This window comes from Erithacus rubecula, assembly GCF_903797595.1.
Source record: "Erithacus rubecula genome assembly, chromosome: 2".
NCBI lineage: Eukaryota > Metazoa > Chordata > Aves > Passeriformes > Muscicapidae > Erithacus > Erithacus rubecula.
The window spans coordinates 28830788-28853461 of record NC_136685.1 but is presented as its reverse complement, the minus strand read 5'-3'; the positions used below and the strand labels follow the sequence as shown (position 1 = coordinate 28853461).

The 22674-nt window shown below is 37.9% G+C and overlaps 1 long non-coding RNA gene across 1 annotated transcript in view; it reads left to right on the top strand.

Annotated features, from left to right (window-relative positions):
* The first annotated feature begins 614 nt into the window (after positions 1-614).
* The window catches only part of LOC306798832, a 47654-nt gene continuing 25594 nt past the window's right edge, over positions 615-22674 (top strand). Inside the window, exons 1-2 of the long non-coding RNA XR_013773475.1 lie at positions 615-731; positions 18015-18129. This is a non-coding gene — a long non-coding RNA (uncharacterized lncRNA). The remainder of the gene's footprint in view (positions 732-18014; positions 18130-22674) is intronic.

The following is a 22674-nucleotide window of genomic DNA, read 5'->3' as shown; positions in this document are numbered from 1 at the left end:
AAGTCAGCATGCATAGCTTTATGAAGAGGCAAATTGTGGTGCTGAGTGATGGAAAATACATGACTGCCCTTCAGAACTAGAAACTGTTTCATATTCTCTGCTGAGATGCTAAGGTGGGAGAGTGGGTCATTTAGGTCAGCACTGAAGGAGAAAGCAACAACAAATATATTCTTTTCATGTTCACACACAGGAAACGTATTCTTTCAGCATCAATTGGTATGTTAAAATTTAATTTTCTTTCTGTCTTGCAGTCTTAGACAAAGGAGTTTATTGAAATATAATTTCAAGGGACAGTAAAAAGAGACAGCAGGTTCCTGTCAATGTTTAAACAGCTCATAGACTAAAACAATTTCCATTAAAAACCAGCCCTTTCTTAAGGCATGTTTCTTCACAGATGTCAGAGTCTGAAGTCTAATATTAGTCATATTTCAAATTTCTGAAAGTGGCAATTTTAGGAAAGTCTGAGCAATAGGAATTGGAAAAATCAGGAAAGCTAAAATTATGTACAGTCAGTGAAGTGTACTACCATGTTAATTTCATACATGTTATAGAAACAATAGTGTAGCTATTGATTTTGCATAATTTCACCTTGACATTTTCCTCTGTCATTTCTTGTCTTTATCTTCATATGATGATCAAACTTCAGAGGAACAGGTTTCAATACACTAAGAAGAAAAAAGAAGTAAAAACAGTTGAACAAAGGCTCACAGTTGAAGGTTGCATCTTGGAAGGTATGTGGCACTAACAAAACCACATAATAAATGATAAATTTAAATTTATGTGCAAGACAGAATGCCGTAGGATTCTCGTGGAGGTCCCAAAATTAACCTCTGAGCAAAGCCACTAGATTTCCACAAGGAAAGGAGTCCACCTGACCAGAATGGCATCCTTTAGGACACCTAAGCCCAGCAAGATATGTAAAAAAGAGTGATCCAGGATAGAAGAGTATACAAGAGTTCACAGTAGAATACCACAAAGAAATAACATAAAAAGCTGTGTATCCTTTGCCAAACAGAACTGCCAATGTTAAGCATATGGAAAAGAAGATACAAAACCTTGGGCACACCTTTCTGTGGTACATACACAGAGGAGGAACAGCAAACACCACCATACTGATAGCTCAAATGAGCCCCATAGGGCAGTGATGACAAATGGGCAGTGAACCTGAGACCTAATGAGACACAGGACTTCTAATATGGCAGAGGAGCAGAAGCCAAGGTGGTACCTAAAGCAAACATTTGCTCTAAGGACAAAAACCCCAGCAGCAGCCTTATGGATAGGAGAAAACAGTGCCATAATCCAGTGCTTCTATTCAGGGTAGCATCAGAGAGCTCTGTGTCAGTGTCCCTCCCATGCCTGGAGGCATCACTGCCCCTCCCCAGCAAGGGCCCATTCTACTCCCTGCTGAGCTCACTCACCAGCCAGCTTTTGGCTTTTTGGCTTTGCTGCCCATTTCCTCTTGCCATGGGCTACTCTCCTGCTTCAAGTCTGCAGCTTGCTTTACCATGTCATGGCAGCAGGTTTTTTATTTGCTCCTCTGGTGTCAATTTTGTATACTTGCATGTGCAAAACAGCAAAAGGAATATTATGATAGCAACGTCTTTTCATTATCTCTTCCCACTATCTCTTTTTTGTGTGATGTGTTTCCACTCCGTTTTACAGAGTACAGAAAATATGTTCATTTAATAGTAAGGGCCACATGAGAAATGTGCCAAACCCTTTGGTTTCATCCAGCAGATGCCTTCACTGGACATGGCAGGGGAATCTGCTTTGTCACACATTCCAAGATTCTGTTCAAAGGAGAAGGAAGTTCACATCTATCTTCTATATACTCCACTTGAAAAATCCCAACAATCCCACAGAACTTCCTAAGCCTGAGGCAAGGAGGTAGGGAAGTAGGCTTTGGTTCAGAACCATGCAGGAAAAAGAAGAATCAACAACCATCCAGGCAGATGCAATTCAGTGCAGAAAAAGGACCCTTTATTTAGATGTCAGCTCCAAGATGCTATATATTTACACTAAAACTCTCTTATCTAGAAACAAGGGGAATATTTAGAGAAATGGTGAATACAAGGGGGTTTTTTTCTGTGCATGGTGAACCAGGCTGTAGTAAATTGGTAGCTTGATAGAGACAAAACACTCATTCTGGCCCTTAAAAAAGGAAGAGATTAAAAGGGTTGATGGGTTCAGTTGTGGGTTGCTATGATGATAAAAGCAAAACAAGTTTGTTCACTGACAGCTCTAAGAAAAACATTGCACAATCCTTTACAATGGTGTGGTTAAAACTTAAAAACCCCAGTAGAATAATCATCATAAGAATGAAGTAAAACCAAGTTTCCAATAGATGAAAATAAAGAAAGTGGCTTTGGTCTCAGTCCATGAGTGAAAAACGTTTCATGTTTTTATTTATGGGAGGCCACTATTAGCTGACACTGACCATAAACCACATGCTGACAGTGCCAAAAGGGGCCTGGCAAACCATTCTGCTGCTGCTAAGAATAGAGCTTGTTTTTTTTTTTCAGCTACAAATGTATGATTTGCAAATTGAACACCAAGTGGGGAAAGAATTAGTGGTTGCAGACACACTCAGAGCATTTTAACAGCACAATGAAGCTGAGTCAAGAGGTATGTTATGTCCTATGAATCTGATTGAAAATGTGGTCTGCTTTCAGGTGAAAATGAGGACTATTATTCCTGGCACTATTGTGAGGAACAAGATCCTACAAAAAATAGCCCTGGAGAATAAGAACAGTGTATTCCTAGACCTTATTGTAAGGCAAGGCTTTCAGTACTGCTGAGAATTTATTTGAAATCACCAACATAATGAATGCCAAGCTATTACAGAAAAAAGAAATGCTTCAAAGGATTGGTATAAGGATGATTTACAGAATCAAAAACCTGAGAGTAGGGCAAAACTTTAATATTGACCTAAAAAGAACAGTTGCCTTCATTAAGGCTATTTGACTTACAAAAATTACAAAGAATATATATAGCAAAGTATCTGAAAGACCCAGTGCTTACAGAAGACGTCACCCATTAAGAAAGTACAGATAAATATAATTGTTTATGATGAGGGGTTTTTTTGTAGTCATTCTGCCTTCTCTGAGACTACAATACTAGACAGTATTTGCTTGAACAAATGATCATATACATCTATTTTTGTGGAATAAATTATTTGTACTCTGACTACAGCATGCTTTTAAGTAGACATGACTTTGCAGTGAAATTTGACTTTTAAAATATAATTAACTAGCTCAAATTATCTCTAGATAGGTAGTTGGAATAAGTTAGTGAAAAAATTGTGATGAGATGGTTACTCAGGATAGGTATATATGATAAAGATGCAGATGAAACATTTTAATTCAACACCAAAAGCAGGATGGCCACAGAACTGTGCAGGATTTATTCTGAAGAAGGCAGCTGCAGGCAGGCCACAAATACATCATGATGAGGTAGAAGAACAAAAGTACAGCAAAGTCAGAAGGAGTAGATGAAGCACTGCCTTAGAAAACTGGGAAAGCCACAGGAGTATGAAAATTAAACATTGCAGATAAATTTTAATGTAGATGAATGTGAACACATGGAAAAAAACAACTCTAATTAGATATTATCTACTAAAAGGCTCTACTTAGATCAGTTCTTACATCTCAGGAAATGCATCATGGAAGAAATGTGAATTTTTCCAGGAGGATGTCTGCCCAGTAAATAAAACAAAACATTACACATTACTAGAAAAGGGAAAGAATAATAATAATAATTAAAATATAAAAAATGCTATGCTACTCTCTGTCCATATCTTAACCATCACACACAGTCCTTTCTTCCCAGCCCATGGATATGTCTAATAGAATAAACAGTAGGAGATGGCAAAGATGAGTAGGAGTATGAAACAGCTGCTTTAAAAGATAGACAGACAGACATAGACAGATAGGTGGATGGATTAGCATGCTTTAGCATAGAAGAAAGACTCCTTAGGTGAATATTTTTACAGTGCATGAAATCATAAGCATCATGGAGGACATAAAGAGGGAGTCAATAGTCACAACACAGGAATAAACAAATGAACTTAAGCAGCAACTTTAAAGCAAATAGATGCAGCAAAATGTGTTGTGGAATGATTGCTACAGGATGTTATGGAATCCAGAAAATTGACTGATAAAAGCATGGCTAAAAAGACCATTTTGAACCATAAAGACTCAGGTAAAAACACTGACAACTGTCACATTGCAGGAAGCTGGTGCAGCAAAGGTGCAGCAAGGGTAGCGTGACTTTCTGATACCCTTTTCCCACCATCTGTTACTGGGAACACAGGTGGGATTGTGTAGACATCTTACTGAGCATAATTCCACAGAGATTCTGAGTAGTGGTAGTGCTCACGATCTATGCTTCAGAATGTATGGAGAAACTCCCAAAACACATGAAGAGTCTAAAGACCACAAATGAGGGATTTCCGAGCATATTTTAAAAGAGAGACAGAAAGAAAGAGCTGTAATGAAAGCAGCACCGCTCATTTTGTTGTCTGTAGACAGTTTATTGAAATGTCAGATTCAGAGATACAAAGTAGAAGAATCCCAGAATCACTTTCAATTTGAGGCTGGATATCATCTCTGGAGATCACCTAGTCCCTGCTTTACAGCAGTGTCAGCCACAGCCCATTGCCTGGGATTGTGTCCAGTTGGGTTTTGAACATCTTCACAGCACCCATGTGCTGCTGGCAAGGAGCACATCTGAACTGGGCCCCTGGCAAGAGGCCCCAGGTGACTCTACAGACCCCAGAGGCAGAATTACATTCACCCTGAAAAGCTAAATCTGATGTTCCATGGGTAGATGTTCCTGGGCAGCTGTGCCCATGCCCTGCCACATGTCACCACCACTGCAGAGGATTTGGACCTCTGTTCTGAGCAGAGATACTGGCCCTCTCTGTGTGTTCTCCTTCAAAACCTACTGTGTTTGGGAGCAGACTGATCAAATCAGTAAACCATCACTTATTTTTAGTTTTGTTCTGGATTTGTAAGCAGAGTGTCAACTTTTGGCAGCTCTCCTTCCCAGCAGATGTATGAGCTGCACTCTGTTCTCCAAAACAGCTGGAAATGTAATAAAGTCAAGATGCTGTGAAGATCCTTACAGATTAACAGAGAAAGTCTCAAGCCTTTTCCATTCTCTTTCTTGAGTATCATTGTCTCCTTAAGGTTCATGAGTATTCACCTCTCTATTCAGAAGAGCACAAGGGCCCAGGACTCTGTGTTCTTAGTTGTCTAAGTGCAGAAATGCAAAATATACAGTTGCCCTAAAAATTTCTTATTCTGGTCTTCAATTTCCTGCTGATAAAATAAGCATAATAAACTTTCAGCCCATCTGGTATCTGAAGTTACGAAATTGTGAAAACAAATCATGTAACCTAAGTATTACAGCTTTGTTCAGTTTGAGCTGCTCAATGTAAACAGGTCAATTTCTAATTTGAAAATGTTTGGCAGAACATTTTTTTTGTTGTTGTTCTTTTCTTTTCCTAATCAGAAATTAAGAATACAGGACTATTCTATGCAATTTTGTGTAACGCAAATTCCAATTCTCACACGAGTCATACAGTCAATATTACTAGAATTAATGATAATGAGAAAAACCTTATTAGGAGGCTAATTTTAAGAGTGTAAACAAACAATAAGGGTGCATGCTGAACAAGCCAGGATAAAAATTTAATAAGTTCCTACCCTTTAAGTAAGATGCCATCCGTCCTTTTTGGTAAATGAGGATGAAATCTTAAGAAGTAACATTTGCTCAGGTAATTAGACACTATGATAGCATATGCCATATGCATACACAAGAAAAACCTAAAATGAAGTTGAGAAGAAAACTTCAATTAAGTTTCCTAAAGTTATATAAAAAAGATATTAAGGGGGTCCTACAAACAGCCATCTAGGACCTATGACAAGGTCATCAAGAAGACATAGACAGGCAGTCTGGGAGAGAATGAACCTCATTTGTAACAGGACAGTGCTCAAAGCACGGAAATAGAAACTTTAAAAAGTGAGAATGGCCCAGCAATGGAGCAGGTTTCTGAGGGACTGCACATTTTCAGGATCTAACTGGATAAAACCATGAGAAACCTGGTGCGACCCCCCAAGCTGACCCTGCTTTGAACAAGACATTGGATTAGAAACCTTCTAGAGTTTCTTCCCACTTGGATTATCCTCTGACTCTGTGAATTTGCTTTTTTCTTCCATTAGACTCTTTGACTTGTAAACTTATTGTTCTTTATGCACAGGTAGATTGCAAAGGTAGTTATTTGTGATTCCTCCTCTACCTAAACTCTGTTCAGTGAAAAATCTTCACCAACCAAAGGCCATCTGAAATAAATTGATGACTCTGATTTCAAAGTGTTATTTGCAGATCCTGCCTGGCAATATAAAATAAATGTTCATAGTGATGTCTGCCACTATGGATTGCTGGGGAATGTCCCTTTCCACTGAAGTTTTTAAAGACGTCATATAGCACTATCAAAATGGATTATTTTCTTTCCAGCCTCTGCCTCTAAATTTGAATGTGCAACAGACTGTGCTAACTGTGGAGGAAATTAGGACCAGGTCAATTATAGCTTCAGCATTTTGTTTTATTAATCTATATAGATTTAGGATTCTTCAGTGATCTTAAAACATGATATCATAACCCTCCTTTGGGCCCCATGGCAAGGTAGCGCTAACACCCTCTAGCTTCACTAAGAGTGAAAGGGCTAACAGGATCAGGAAAAAGAAATAACTGCAGAGGATACTTTTGCTTAGGGAAGAAGAAAGCCATAATCTCCCCTTTCCTATTTTTATGGTGAAAGAGACCTTGGGCATGAAGGATATGTCAAGACCAGGATGTTCCCACCGAAACTGAACTTGGAGAGATTTGTAAAGATATCTGGGTAGAATTTACTCCCTCTCAACACTAGCTGGGTAGATTTTTTTTTTCTAGTGAATATTGGTGAAACTGGGATTTCAATCAGCCTGAATTTAAGCAACAAATTAAGTACAGCTCTAAAGATTTTAATAACGTTCCCCTCTCACAGAAGGGCTCAAGAACCAAAGCTTGTCAGGACTTTTCAGGAATACTCAGGAAAGACACTAGAGATGCAAATTAAATTTAATTTTCTGCCTGAGGGAACTGAAACTTGCCCTCTTACTTTCTTGGTGTAAAGTAACTAAACAATTTGCCCTCATTCCCACCATGATACAAAGAATATACATTTATCTTTATTTCTAATGGAATGCAAGAATATCAACCAGGATGAGAGAGAAAGCTCAAACTAGAACTGTCCTACTAGGCTAGAGATAGGGGTGCTCTAGAAGGATATTGAGCATGTAAGAGAGGAAAGAATTCAGCCAGTCCCAATGTAGATGAGAAATCTGATCCCTGAACCTATGGAGCTAAAGCATGAATTTACTACATGTTTTGTGAAGTTAATGCTTTATTTCTTTGGCTTTTCTTTCAAATACCATAATGGTTTTGTTTGTGCCAAATTGGAACATTCGGTGTCAGAACATGAGATTTTTGTTCTTGTCAAAGTAAGAACTTAGAACCTGGTTATTTCTCACTACTTGTTTTACTTCAGAATTGAAACAAATACAAACAAACAAACAAATAAACAAACAGTAATTGATGTAGAGCTCTGCTGCAAGTTTGTGAGAGTTATTCAGCTTGGAGTCAGAGCTACAGAGGGCCTTTCAACCCTGGAATAAACAGGCACAGCTCCTGTTGGTTTGAAAGTTTATCCTGGTAACTGTCCAGGACTACATTTAAGCCATGGAATAGAAAATCATAGAATAATAAAATCATAAATCTGAGTGATGAAGAGCTAACAAAAGTTTTAGACAGCCATTAAATAATGCACCTTTAAGGATCCAGACACAATAAAACCAGTGTTTCTAGAGGTATCAGGGGGTCTTTTTGCTCTTGTCTGACTTGCAATGTATTTCTATCTCACATAACCGGTAAACCCTGGAAATAAAAGGAATTTTCCTTCTGCATGTATCCTTCACATCTCAGTTCAGATACATGCTGTACCTTAGGCTGTGTCAGGATCTACTGTGCTTCTTTCTGATCTATTCATTCTTTTCAGTCTTTAATGTGCAAGGTCCTCTCCTATTGCCATGGGAATAGCCATTAAGTCAGAAAACTATTTATTTCATTTTAGGAACTTGCATGGTAACAGTAGACTCAGGTTCATTCCAGTTTTTTACTCCTGGTAAGGATGAAAACAAATCCTTCATTTTAAAATATGCTTTGATTTCCAAGTTTTGCATTTGATTTTGTTTGCTTCCACCAGCCTCTAGCAATGATTCTCAGAAAAAATAGTCTTTCTTTTCAGTACCATAAATTTGAAAAAGAAAGATATATTATGCTTTTTCCACTTCAGTTGTTTTCAAATTTGTACTAGATTTAAAAAAGTCTCTTCAGACCTCCATAGCTACCAGACACGATCCCTTGCCAGACCAATCAGACTTACTGTGAAATAAAGTTTCGTGTCATACTAAGGTACAGCTGTCATATTAAACCTCAGTGCTGTAAACAAGCATTTGCTGGCAGCAGACCATAAACAGAACTATAATCTATGTACCTCAATTTTCCACATGTCTGGCCAAGAAAGGTATCTCTCCATGACATCATTCCATCTCATCAATTTCCCTGTCTCCTCAGCCTTGCAACGCTTTCATCCTCCTTTTTATTTCTTCTGCATTCACTTCCCTTGCAACCCCTTGAATAATTTCTCTGTGCCATTTTGGTTGCCATGTGTAGCCCAGTGGTGACTCATGGAAATGTCTGTAGAGTCCATGTCTATTTATTCTACCAGCAATATCCTGTTATTTGTCTGTCTCTCAACTATTCTTCTAACTGGACACCTTCTGCTTTACTTTACATATGCTTTTCTTGCTTAGGATTTTCACTCTTGAACAGGCAACCATAGTGTTGTGTTGAAGTTTTTCCTGCCTCAAGTTTCCTGTGCTCTACTGACTATGAGAATGGATCCATGGTTAGTGGAATGGATCCATCTACCTTCTTACTTCTGCTGTGGAAACTGAATTGGCCTCTTCTTACCTTGGCTAAAAGTTTCTCTTCCCTTGCTTTGGGGAACCTTATGCTGACAGAGGCCAAAGAATGGCCCCTGTAACCCCTGTCTCATAATCACAATATGGTGCCTCCAGTGCACTCTGCAAATGGGTTCTCTTTATCTCTACATCTTGTGTACCAAAGAAATTAAAATATTCCCCACTCACGTATATTTACAATTGTGTGATTTTGTTCCTTTGTCTCTAAAGAAAGGACAGTAGTAAAGGAGCAAAGAATGAAAAGACAGAGGAAAGGAAAAGACTCAAATTTCACTCATAAATTTCCTATTTCTTTTTCTAGATACTTGTTAACTAGAATAACAATTGCATAGATTTGAGGGGGAAAAGGCAAGTATTCTGCACTCTCCTCTCTCTGAGGATACTATCATTAGAGAGGGTATTCCATGTCATGGAGAGGGCATTCCAATGCCATGTTTCAGTACCCATTTTTTAATATTTTTGCCACTAGTATTTTTAAATTATAAATCATATTAAGATCAAGTATATTTTTTCCTGTTCTAATAGTCTTGGCAGATATTTTCTTCCTATGTTGTCATCTGTGCTTTCTAACAACCACAGATATCTCCTCCTTGTGATGCAATTTTCATCAATCTGAGGTTAACATTCCACTGCACAAAGACTTCTGAATTTAAAATATTAAAGAAAATTTTTAGGCCCTTCCTACACCACCGCACCTGTCAGTCTGGGAGCACAACTCCAGAGAAACAAGGAACTTGATACTTCCATCCCCCACAATCCTGCTTCAAAAACTATGTGCTCTGGTAAGGACCTCAGCATCACTTAGGGTCCAGAGCACAGCCAGAACTCACAGTTCCTGTAGCTTTCCCTTCCAGTTCACCTGCAAAGATAATCCCACTAAAACACAGCACCCTGTAACAAACAAAAGCTATTCTCATTTGCCCCTTTAGGCTCTGACAGCAGAGGTGTCCAAAAGGAAAATGTTTATCATGAGTGAAATACATGTCATCAGGGGCAAAGCAGGAACACTCAAAGAATTCTTAAGGTTTCATTATTTGCACTGAGTCTATTTGACAGTTAAAGAGTCTAAGACCTATTTTTGCCTAAGCTGCTGATAAAGTGTTGCACCCAAGTATCAGTCTCTGAATTTTGAAAGACAGTAAGGATGGATTTGACTCCACAAAAGCTAAGCAAGATCTAGAACTCAGGCCACCTACTACTAGCATTTCTGTGTTTTCAATGATTTATACTTACTCTCCTCCACCATTATACAGGAACCACTACTCTTCCTGTTTTTAAAAGCAATAATCAGTTAGACACTATTAATTATGCTTGTAATTCCACTGAGCAGGGGGATATAGAGGCCTTTTTCTGAGTTTTTTCTTCATAGTTCTTTGAGGAAAAAGCAAAATAGAGGTATTTGTTAACACAAGCTACACTTGCAGGAAGGAGAGAATGAACCAATCTTCCACAGAACATTTCTTGACATTGTGCTGTTTAAAGGATTAAGCTCTTTTGACCTCCCCAAAAGAATTTGTTGTGCTTGCATAATAAGATGTTATTTTCCATCCATTGGGCTTTGTAGTAAAGATATGAAAGTTCTTATCTAACCACCAATCAGGAATACTTCTGGGTGGATTCAGCAGCTGAGACACCAAATTAAATCACTGCCATATTTCTTACCACATCTTCCTCAAAGGCCCAAACTAAGTAATAAACACAATGCAGAAAGTGTCTATTAAATGTCCATCATTCTCTCAATAAGGAAGGGAGGAATATGTGATATTTATACACTCCCCTCTTCACTGGTTGTAGGCTTAAGTCTGGAAGAACAAGTGCAGAAATGGACCCTGGTCATTCCTAGTGTCCTGAGCTGGCACTGCAGAAAGACACATGCAACTTTTGGCTTTGAAAATTCCAGGATGCTAGACATTTCTTTTCTTTTGGTTTTTTTTCAGTAAAATTGCTAAAGTAGGAAAATAATAGTAAAGGACACCCTCTAGACAGTTCATAAATGTTTCTTTCTAAAAATTTTACTTGTTCAATTTACATTCACTTGGCTGCCTGAGGACAACTCCTTTCCCTAGCCTACATTCAACATAGGAAATTCTCATACTGTTCTCCTACTCATCTTGTACTTCAGAGACCAAAACACAGTATTGATGTTTGCCTGTTTGACAGCAAAATGCATGCAGGGAATGCGGGAAACAGCCTGCAAACAAACAAAAATACTCATTATACTTAGAAAACTATCCTTAGCCAAGTCTCAATACTACACATGCAGCACAAGAGAAGAATGAATAAGTGGCAGCTTTCTGGGTTGCAAAAAATGGTTCAGTGGAAGTGGGGAAATTTGAGTACCAGAATGCATACTACCCTTTTTTAATATCTACATTGGATTATGGACCCCAGCTCAAGGCTAAGTGGACTGAAGGAGGAATAACCCTTCCCTACTTCAAGACTGACACTAAGTATGGGCTGGTTCCCCTGCAGCAGCCTGTGCCTCAGTCTCCCTGCCCAGGCAGACATTTGCTCTCTGCACAGACCCAAATCTTAAACCAAAATATAAATCAAGACTGAAGGTACAGGTGAAATTTAAAGCCTGAAGGCATTGATCTAAATTATTGCAGGCACATGACAGGCACAACTGAAAAACACCATTCCAGTCAGTAACACAAAACATCACCACCTTCTATCATTTGTATAAAATCAATTATTTTTTCATATGTCAGCTAAAGGATGATGTACACTTTCACTGCAAATGTCTCACAGATTTACACAAAGATCAAAAACCCTGTGATGTTTTCTGCACACCTAAGTTTTGGAATAATGAATATAAGGAGGAGAGGCCAAATAGAAGCTTTCCACAAGCACGACTCTACCAGTGCAAGCAAAAAATTAAAAAATGAAAAGAACAAACAAAGTAGCTGCTTAAAAAAAATAGTACACATGGAAGAATAATTAAATGAATGGGCAGAACTGATCTTTTTTATATTAATTCCTCACAACAATTATCAGATTTAAATGCATGTCTTTGACATTACATTAGTAGACAGTTGCAAGCATGGCTGAGAAATCTGCAAAATTACTTGCACGACTAAAGAAAAAAACATTCAGTAATACTGTGACCTTGCAAGACAATCCTACATTGTGTGAGTCCCAACTTCTTGCCCTGGCTTTCAGAGCCTGGCATTTCTTAAGGCTGGTCCTGCTAATAAAGACTAAAGCAAAAAAGGTTTAAATATCTTACTCTTCTCCATGCCCTGTGTCATCAGGACAATTGCCCTGTTCAATAGGTTCCTTACACCTTCTCCCTACTCTTCCTTCCATCACCTATGCACTTACAAGATCTTCTTTTGCATTTGATTATCCCATATCAGTTGGTATCCCATACCAGCCCACTCCAGCTGGGCTTTGGCAGTCTTAATCCCCATCCCTGTATGCTCAGACAGTGCTTCTATATTCCTTCTGGGCTATCTCTCCCTGCTTCCACTTCTGTAGGCTTCCTTTTCTCATTGAGTTTTGCCAGAAACTTCTTGTTTGTCCATGCAAGTCTCCTCAAGTTTGCTTTTCTGCTTTGGTATGCACTGCCCTTGAGCTTGGAGGTGGTGATCCTGGAATATCAACCAACTTTCTTGAACTTCTTTTTCCTCTTTATCTCATAGCAGATCTCTTTCAAGCAGATCCCTGAGGAGGTCAAAGTCTTCTTTCTATTCTCTGTTGAAACCCTCAAATGTCCTTATATCCTACTCTTTGCCATTTAGATTTGCATGGAAAATAGACAAGATGAAAAAGGAGAAGAGAAACAAAGATGTGTCCTAAATTCATATCCCTCTATTTAGAAACAATATATCAAAATAAAGATATGCCATTAACACAAAACCACATACACTAGATTTCACAGACTTTCACCTTATCCATAATCAGCTGTTCTAGTACACACAGCAAAATTAATTCTAAATTCTTGACAGGAAATGACTAAGTAATTTCGTGATTATATAACATATGCACCTATAAGCATCATGTATATACACATTGATATATATCAGTATGATACACACACAACAGTATTTTTACATGCATAAATATGAAAACAAAACCATTTTAAAATTTGTAAGTTGTGGTTAAAAAAAAAGGACATGTAATTTCTTTTTCTATTTGGAGGTAGCATTTAGAACAAGATAAGTTTATGCCAATTTATATTATTCTAAAATTCCCTATCTAGCACTGAAGGAATAGAATGACAACAACAGTAACTCACATGTTAAAACCAGAACCACCATACACAACCAAACCAGAAAAAAAATCTGATGTATAATGTCTAGGCAGGACTGGCACATTTAAGCCTATTGAGAAACACTATGGAATGCTTTAGAAGTCATTATGCAAAAAGAAAAAAGAGCCTGATATATATAATATAATAGATTATAATAGATCCTTATGTAAATAAATGCAATTGGAAAAGGTTTTCTAAAATAAATTTATTCAGTTCTTTTATGAAATTCATGCTGAAAACATTTTACTCGTGCACTGGCTAAAACAGGAACTAGACAGAGAAAATTGAAATTAACGTGTTGTAGAGTGCAACTCACACTCTATGCTGAAAATCAATGATTTTCAATGTATCACTGTTGCTATTACCTAATAGGGCCAAGAAGAGACACCAAGGTAAAGATATATCTTGAGATACATCAAGACAAAGCCTGAATGAAAACTGAATTTTTGGACAGAATGAAAGAGGCTGGAAGGAACCCCAGATGTCATCTGGTCCAATCCCTCACTCAAGCAGGGCCACCTATAGCTGGTTTCCAGGATAATATCCATATGACTTTTGAAAATTTTTAAGGAAGGACACTCCAAAATCTGGCTGGGCTACTTCATGTTCTCAATCTGTGATTATGAAATAATTATAAAAGGTATTTGCAATTATAACCTGATGTGATGCACTCTTAAGTATGCTTTAATATACCCGGAAAAAGGAAGTTAGCAAGCAAAAGAAGACCATATGAGAAACTAAGATGCTACAGCCAGTAGCAGATCTATTACTAGAACTGTCAGAGTGCATTTCTAGTAAGAAATGAATTCACACACATATGGAATTATAGAGCAACTTAACAGAGCACGTTGGCAGAGTGAATCACAGTAGGTGATAGTGAAACTGCAGGTGAATGCCAGGCCCCGTTGTTGCAGTTCCTCTATGCTGACACCAGAGTTTTTACACCCCCATTGCCTAATAAAGCTAAACCTCACGAGTCTCAAGAACAATCTATGCATTGATGTACACTTGGATCTGCAGAGAGCTTATTCCAAGGATGAAGTCCTCTAAATATCTTGACCAGTGATTTAGAGATAATTTTGGTGAGCCAAGTGTTAAGTTCCTGTTGCATCTTCAAAAAGGACAGGGACTTGGCACCACCAGAGCTCCTGCATTTGCCCCCAGCACAAAGATGTAAGAAGAATAGGGACCAGTACATTCATGAACCCCACTCTACTGAGAGGATGCAAATAGGGCTAGGGATCACAAAAAACCCTGCTGGATCTGCCAGTTTGAACCTCTACTCCAGGATATAGTGCTATTTTCTTCAAAAGTTTTGCAGTGATCCTCACTCTTCACGGCTGCTGGGTTATTTCAGCAGCCCTCTGCATCCTGATTTCTCACCCTGTTCCCCTCTTGTACTTTATCTGTATGCCCTGGGCATGAGGTCAGTACTGACTTTGTTTTGAAGACCAAAAACCATGCTTGGTGAAACAATTGGGACATTCTGTCAATACATTGCCTGCCACTCCAAATAAAAGTCAAAGAGAACAGGGTACCCAAGAGGTCCTGGGTCAAAATGCTTCAGGCTTCTTGCACTTCTCAGCTCCTCTGACAGAATCTTATCAGAAGTCCCTTGGGCAGCAAATTGTTGTGATTACAGATGGCTTTAATACAACAAAATTGAGAAAATGTTTTAATATGCAGTTGTTATGTGCCATTAATTTATGTGCTTAAGGTTTCCTCAGTACATAATCTTCTCTTTAGCTCTAACTGGCATCTGTTGTAAATTTGCTTTTCTTAAGTAACTTTCCATTAAAGGAAATTCTTGGCAGAACTGTGCACCTGAATTATCCTGATGTAATTCTATATTTGATTGTCCAGAAACCAGAAGTGAGTTTGGCTATATCTGCTTGGGATAGTCATCATCACTGTATTTCACCTCATCTCTGCAAATATTTTTATTGTGTTTCCGCTAGGATGAGAAAGAATTCTGTAGAACTCATTAGGTTATTGTACTTGGCTGTGCAAAAAGCAATGGAGAAATGTAAGAAGAAGATTAGGAGTTTGAAGGAGATGACTCTTCACCAGAAAAAACAGATCCCACCTAAGAATCACAACTATACTTAAACAGCTAAATAATTGTTAAAATTTGGTTTGTGGTAATTCTGGCAGAACATACTTTTTGTTTCTCCAGAGTCAACAGAGCATTTTACTTACGTCTTTATGCTCATAAAGAAACTAATATTAAAGGATCTGATAAAATATTGCTTTATCCTGATGGGGAAAATATTCCTCTGTGGTAATTTAGGAAAAAAAATCAAACTTTTAGGAATCCAAATTCTTCGAGATAAGACTCAATGTGCTGCAGCTTCTAACAATGGATTGCAACAGCCTGCTAATTTAGAGACAGATTAATTAACACTACTGCAGTAGTGTCTTCCAACATTTCCTAGGTAGGACAGGAAACACTAAACCAATTTAGAAAGATAATATGACAGATGTAGGAAACAGCAATTAAAAAAAGGTCACTACCAGGTTGCCTCTCCTTAGTAAGTCTAGCATCCAGTTGGGTGTTACTTCAAAAAGCTGGTCCCAGCAAAGATGTTTCTCTCTGCTCTTAACTGCTGCTTTTTAAAACTGAAATACTTTTGCTGAAGCAGAGAAATTAATTCAGCCTAAAACAGTTCATTAATTCTTCCCTTATCTTTGATAGCCTCTTGTTCTATTTGTGGTGAGTAAATAACATGCTCATTTCAGGGTCTGCATTATGTTTCTCATGCACTGACCTTGGTTTGATGCTCAGTGACTGGTCTTTTTTCAGTCCCAGTACACAAAAAATGGCATCCTCACACTTCTACTCTCTCCCCCACAGCTGAGTAACAAAACAGCAGCAGCCGTGTTAGCTACAGGCACAGCATGATGCTCTCTGCCACAAACTATTCACTCCAGATCGTTCAAAGCTTTCTAGTGTTTTCTCTAGGTATTGATGTACTTGGTCTCAGGGACCATCTCTTTGTTCTCTTTCTGTACAGCATCTGGCTGATGGGCCCCCCATCCAGGGCCAGCTCTCACAGGTTTTATAGTGATGTTGTAATAACAACAGCAGCTAAGATTAAATGCAACCAAGTCTCTGGGTTTGCTGTAACCAAGTGCACAGAGATGTTGCTTAATTTCTCTCTTGGAAACTGTCAAACAAACCAAGTTGCCTAGCAAGAAATATTAGGAAATATATCAATCTTTCTTCAATTAGCAGTCAAGCTTAACTTTCAGGTTCCTTAGTTACCTAAAGTTACCTGTACTTGAAAGACACAGCAGGAACATTTCTTTCTCTCCCTAGAACTGGTGGCAGTCTTTATCACCCAGATGTCCTGATTGACATCTTCCATCTGCAATCTAACACCAATCACCTTCCCCCTTCAGTATCTTTTCTCTAAGTCTTAAGATGTTTTGCCTTTTTGAAATACTAAAGACCATAAAAACCTAGGGTAAAGCAAATCTGTGTAGAATTTCCAGTCTCTTAAAAATAAATCAATAAATAAATAGGAATGAATTTCCTATATGAATCCTGTAAAAAGAAACCTCAAAACCAGAACTAAAGGAATAGAAATATTTCCTACAGATATATGTTTAAAATGCAAAGTTTTAATGTCAATATCCAAAATAAACTATTTAAAACTTTGGAACAATGGAATATGATGGAACCTAGTCAGCATTTTCAAATGGATTTACTTTTACCAGTAGTAACTTCCCAGAAAGATTAAAAGACTTCTAAACTAAAAAAGGTAGGTCTCATTAGGATATAAATAACTAGAATTGTAGAATCATTTAAGTTGGAAAATTCAGTTAAGATCATCAAGTTCAACCATTAATTTAACACTGACAAGTCCATCACTAAATTAATAAACAGAGAAGCACTAAAAGCAACTGGGCAAGATGGAACCAAAGTAAAAGGGTTTATAAACTAAATTCTTGCACTCATTGTACTATCATTTTCTGGAGTGCTTTCTTCCAATGCTAAAGCCTTTCTCTTGGAATCACACTGTGCCTGTTCCTTTTGGCTTCCCAGGAGGATTTCCCTCTCCCCTCCACGGATGCTGGCTGTGTGCCAGCTGCCTGCTCTTTGTGCAGCCCCAGAGCAGAGGATGTCCTGCTCAACATGGTGCTTCTCCAGCTCCTCTGCTGGCTTTCCAGCAGCCACCCTATGGGCTGTGGGCAGGAACTGGCCCTGCTCTCCTTGCAGGTACCAGCAACCTCTGCAGTCAGCCAGATGGAGAGCAAACCAGCCCAAAGTGCCACCAGAACCCACATTAATGCCTTAACATATACAAGACACCAAGACTACAGATCTGCTTTGTACATCTCCTAGCCTTCTGGCCTGATGCCAGCTGAGATCTGAAACTGCTTGTACTGCATGTATGGTCACTTAGGATACTGCTTCCAAAATTATTTTTGGCAGAGGGGTGTGGAAGGTGGAGGAGCAGTGTTTGAAAGAAGAAATAATCCTTTCCTTGAAGGGGTTAGTTTTGGCAATAAGGATTTATTACTATAAAGCATACCTCTGTCATACCCTCTCCAAAAAACCCCACCTCAATTATTCCAGATAATTGTAGGAATAACTAACCAGCTAAATAAACAAATATCCTGTGAACAGAAAGCTTGGTTGTGTTTATACTTTTGCTCTGCACTTTCAGGATCTTGGCAGCTGGGTGTGAAATTCAGTGCCTGAGAGCCCAGGGCAGCTCTGTGAGACCCCAGCAAGACCCTGTGTGAAGCAGGAGCTCCTGCCCATCTGCAAGGATAACACAGGTGGGCCTCTAACAAATCAGCTGAGCAAAATTCCATATAAAGTTCAATAACCTACTCCTCTTGTACCCAGCAGCTATATACATCTTCTGGTAGAGCCCAGAGACTGAGCTTCCTGTCAGGGCAATGCATGTGGATTTGTTTGCTCTCAGGTTGCTAGGAGATCTACTCTTTCCCAGCTATAAACTCTTAGATGAAAGGAGATTGCTACTTCCACATTTCAAAAATTTAAAAAAAAATTGTGTTTTTTGCAGGGGTTGTGTTCCTACAGCACCAGACCCTCTGGCAGACAAAGTTACACTAGCCTGGTTTTGCACTCAGCTAGTGTTTGGGTGGGAACCACCCTCACTGGTGGTTCCAGTGGTTTTGCACCCTCACCTGAGCTGGACACAGCCACACCTGAAAATCTCAGGGAAGGAATGGGAAAAATCATAGAAATTAGCTACTCCCCAGAAGGAAGTGCTTTTGCACTTGCATTTCTTACACTATAAGTTTGAATTTGTGGGCCAAAAGGATACTCAAATCTTGCTTCCTAGGGTGGAAAAACAAAACAAGAAGAGAGATGGGCTTACATCTTCAGTGACTCCAATGAGCAGGGCAGCAAGCCCAGAAGAACCAGATCAGTAGGAAACTTTGTTTTTGCTGAACCCTCTTGGGATAATGGTCCCTCTGAAACAGAAATTGCTCAAGTGTTCAAAAAAAGGCACGTGCTTATTTAACTCACCAAACCAATGAGACAAGAGCCACAGATTAGCTGGAAGGTAAGGTAGAGAGAGGTTCCTTACATGGTGCCTTGTTATTTCAAAACGAAAGAAAACATTTTCTGCATAGCAAATTTGATCTGCACTTTTCACTTATCTTGAAGTTTAATTTATATTAAACTATTTACATAAATCTTTTTCTCCTGGATTTTTCAAATATTGTCACATTTGGGATTATAGTTTGTTGTTGCTTATTTAATAAGCAGTACTTAATCAAATTTTACTGATCTTATTATCTAGGTTTTTTAATAGACAGTACATAGTAACTGGGCACATTGCTAATAAAGTTAATTGTTAATCTGAATGCCTAATACTGATCAAGTATCTTTTCCCTTAGAAATAAAGATGTTACAGAATGAACATATTCTGATTTAACTGTAGACATTAATTACAGAACAAGCTAAATTGCAATTTCAAGCAGGAGTAAGTCAAATTTGTTTTCTTTGTTAATTAGAAATAAGATATTCGTCTTTCAATAAAAGCCTATAACATTCATTAAGTTGGGTTCTTTGGAGCTGTAAAATTTTCTAAGCCATCATTTAAAAAATAAAATATTTTCCATTCCCACTGGCAAAATTACCTGACGATGAATTACAAATAGCTTGCTTCGATTAATATTGAGATCCTAAATCTGACATCCAAGTTTTGTCATTTTAAAGTATTTCCATACATACTTTACTGTAATTTGTATTCAATACTTTGAAAGAGATTTTTGCAATAGTGATCCACTGCTGCTCTGCAAGTTCACACTTCCAAAAATGGACAGTTAATGCGAGTTGGTTAGCTGTTTTCCTTTCTCTGCATTATTTGTCTTTGTGTTTTCTTCTTACATTCAGTTATGGAGAATTGTCTTAGAGGTTTCCTTCCTTTAACTTTCTTTTATGAGTAAAGAACAGATTTCTCTCCTTGGGCCTACGTGGCATGGCTTTGTTCTGTTCACTACTTCCTGTCAACTTCAACCATGCATATCAATAACAGGGCACTTCAAAGAGTCACTCCAAGAGAGACAGACTGGTATTTGAGTAATATCACTGAAAGCCATCATAAAAAGAGAAAAAAAAGAAAGTTAAGATCTTTAACTTCTACCTAGGTACTGGAACACAAGTTTTGTTGTGAGTGCTGAGATATCCTGTTTGGAAAAGGTTTTCTTAACACTTTCGAGAAGGAAAGGGACAGAGCAGCTCACACCACCGATTACATTGTTATCTTGCATGTTTTTACACCTATTACACTGTCACTTTCTTGCATATCTGTATCTGCCATGGCATCTGACAGAAAAAAAAAAACTGCAGTTAAGGAAAGCAATTCCTTAAAACAAATTGAAAGGTATGGAAAATCTGAACTTTTATTGATCATTTCAGCTTGCTCATGCTAAAGCCTGAAAGAAAAAAAACCCCTACAAATTAACATTATGATTAGAGAAAGTATAGGATGAAGCTGACTTAGTTAACCTTCTGGGTGATTAGACTGTTTAAAATCTTTCAGAGTTAATGGTCTGAAACAAGATCATAAAGGCCATTTACCATGGAGAGAGGGAAAGAGGAGTATCAAGTCTCTCTTGTATATGTTCTCTCTGACTACTTTTCTGATGCATTGAGAAAACCTGAAAGAGAAGCATGTAGCCAGAAATATATCTTACTTATTGGGGCTGGCTAGCAGCAAGCTTTCTATCACTAAACTTTAGAAGAAGAGGTTTAGACCATTCTTTTGGCAGTGAGCAAACCTTCAAAACTGTTTTGGTGCTGTCAGTACCAATTGATAATGCTCTTATTTGCTTTTTTTTCTCCCCACAGAATGAGTTAGTTTGACAGCTGTAAATGTGGTTCATTGCCTTTGTCACAGACAGATACCCATGGGAAACATACACTTCAAACTCCCCAAATCAATATATCCATGTTCTTTACCCACTTGCTTTGCTAAAAGCACATCATCAGTTAAAAGTACTATAAGCCAAAGACTTTGGAAGTAAATTAATACAAGACCTTTCAATCAGAATGGTTATTTAAGCCTGAAATATGAGTGCATCTCATCCTCTTTTTCAAGACAGCTTTTCAAGGACAAATTGAATTTGGATTATATAGAAATTTTTTTAGAACTATGGGGTTTTTTCAGAGATTAAAGATAGGGATGGAAAGAATGCATTCCAACCAATGGGATCACATGTATATTAGCCAATATTTTTAAATATGGAATCCTTGGGCTGAACAGTTTTGAATATCTGTAAGTACTAAATATACGCTCTGACTTTCAGATATGCTCAGCAACCAAATCCACAGATCCCATAAAATTGCAGTTTACTTTTTTCCATAAGTAACTAAATACAAAAAAATAACTTTAAGAGAGCAGAATTCAGTACAGGCATATTTTCTTATGAAATTTCCATCTTGGCAGTAAATGGTTACTTTGTGTGTCATCCTGTTACTGTTAAACAGTTCTTCCAGACTTGACAGGAGTATTGAGAAGAGCAAGATAAATTTTGTTGAACAGAGCTGTAGCAAACCAACCAACAAAATAACCTTGATTTTAAATACTTGGCAAAATAACCAATCGAAAAATAAATCAATTTAATTTGGTTTCTCTAACTCTCTCACTGTATCTTAGCTCAACATTTGTGCTTTCAGTCATGAGCTCCTGAGAGCACAGACCTCTAGCACTGCAGTGAATGATGTTCAAAATCAGACAAATCTAAGCCAGCTGAACCTACATTAAAAAATCCTACTATTGAAAAATGTTTTTGCCTCATTACTCGTTCCTCCAAAAGCAATCTCTTTTTAGAAGTTCCAGCTTTGTTTTTTTCGTAGCCATTAAATATGCAAAATTAACATTTCTCACCCCCCCCCAATTCCAAAATACACCAAGTAATAAGTAGAAGTTTAGAAGCTGACTCAGAGTTTCACTGTAGAACCCCATTTCACTCCTCATCTCTGTCCTTTATCCCAGCTCTACCCCACTTTCTCCAGAGAGGGTGAAAATTAAAATCTTTTAATGCTACTCAGCTGGTCCAGTATAATCTCCCCAACAGTCCCATAACTGCATCAATTTCCCCCAGTAAGCTCCAGCAGCATCAGTGATGTGTGTGAGTGATCTGCTACTTATGAAGAACCTAAAAACCTGTGGCATTACCACAGATGACAAAGCAGGGCATTGGTGATGCCACACACCTGAGATTCCAGCAAAGGAATCAAGACATTCATGATCCATGTAAGAAAATCTCTTCATAAAAGAGCTGAGCAGCAATGGAAGCTTCCCTGGATATTCAAGAGAGTTGAGTTTCTTTAAACTGTTTGGTGATATTTGTCCTCATTGAGGAGCATGTTTCTTTGACAAATATCAAAAAACATTTGTCAAAATTTTTGTATTAAAAAAAATATTTTCTCAAGAAAAGAAAAAACAGAATATAGAGATCTTTTCTCTCCTTGATACTTACCTGCACAGATACATTCCCTAGTTAAACTATTTTTATTTATGAGGTTTTTCATTTAGACAATGATTAATTATGGAGTATTTTGTCTTAACATAGGCAAGAACTTCTGAACTCTGTTTTGATCCAAAAATTTTTTCATTGTGTGTTAAGTTGCAGTTTTAAACTGCAGAAGTCCAAATAGCATAAGACACAGCCTAGAACAGGAGCTCCTCTGTTTAAAAATAGTTCTAAAATGCTGAGCTTAAATTGTTATTGTTTTCAATATTTAGCAGCTATACCCTGGTATTGTCCATATATATAATTAGACTTTATTAAGATGCATTCGACACTACTTAACATTGCTAACGGCAAATTTTGAAGACA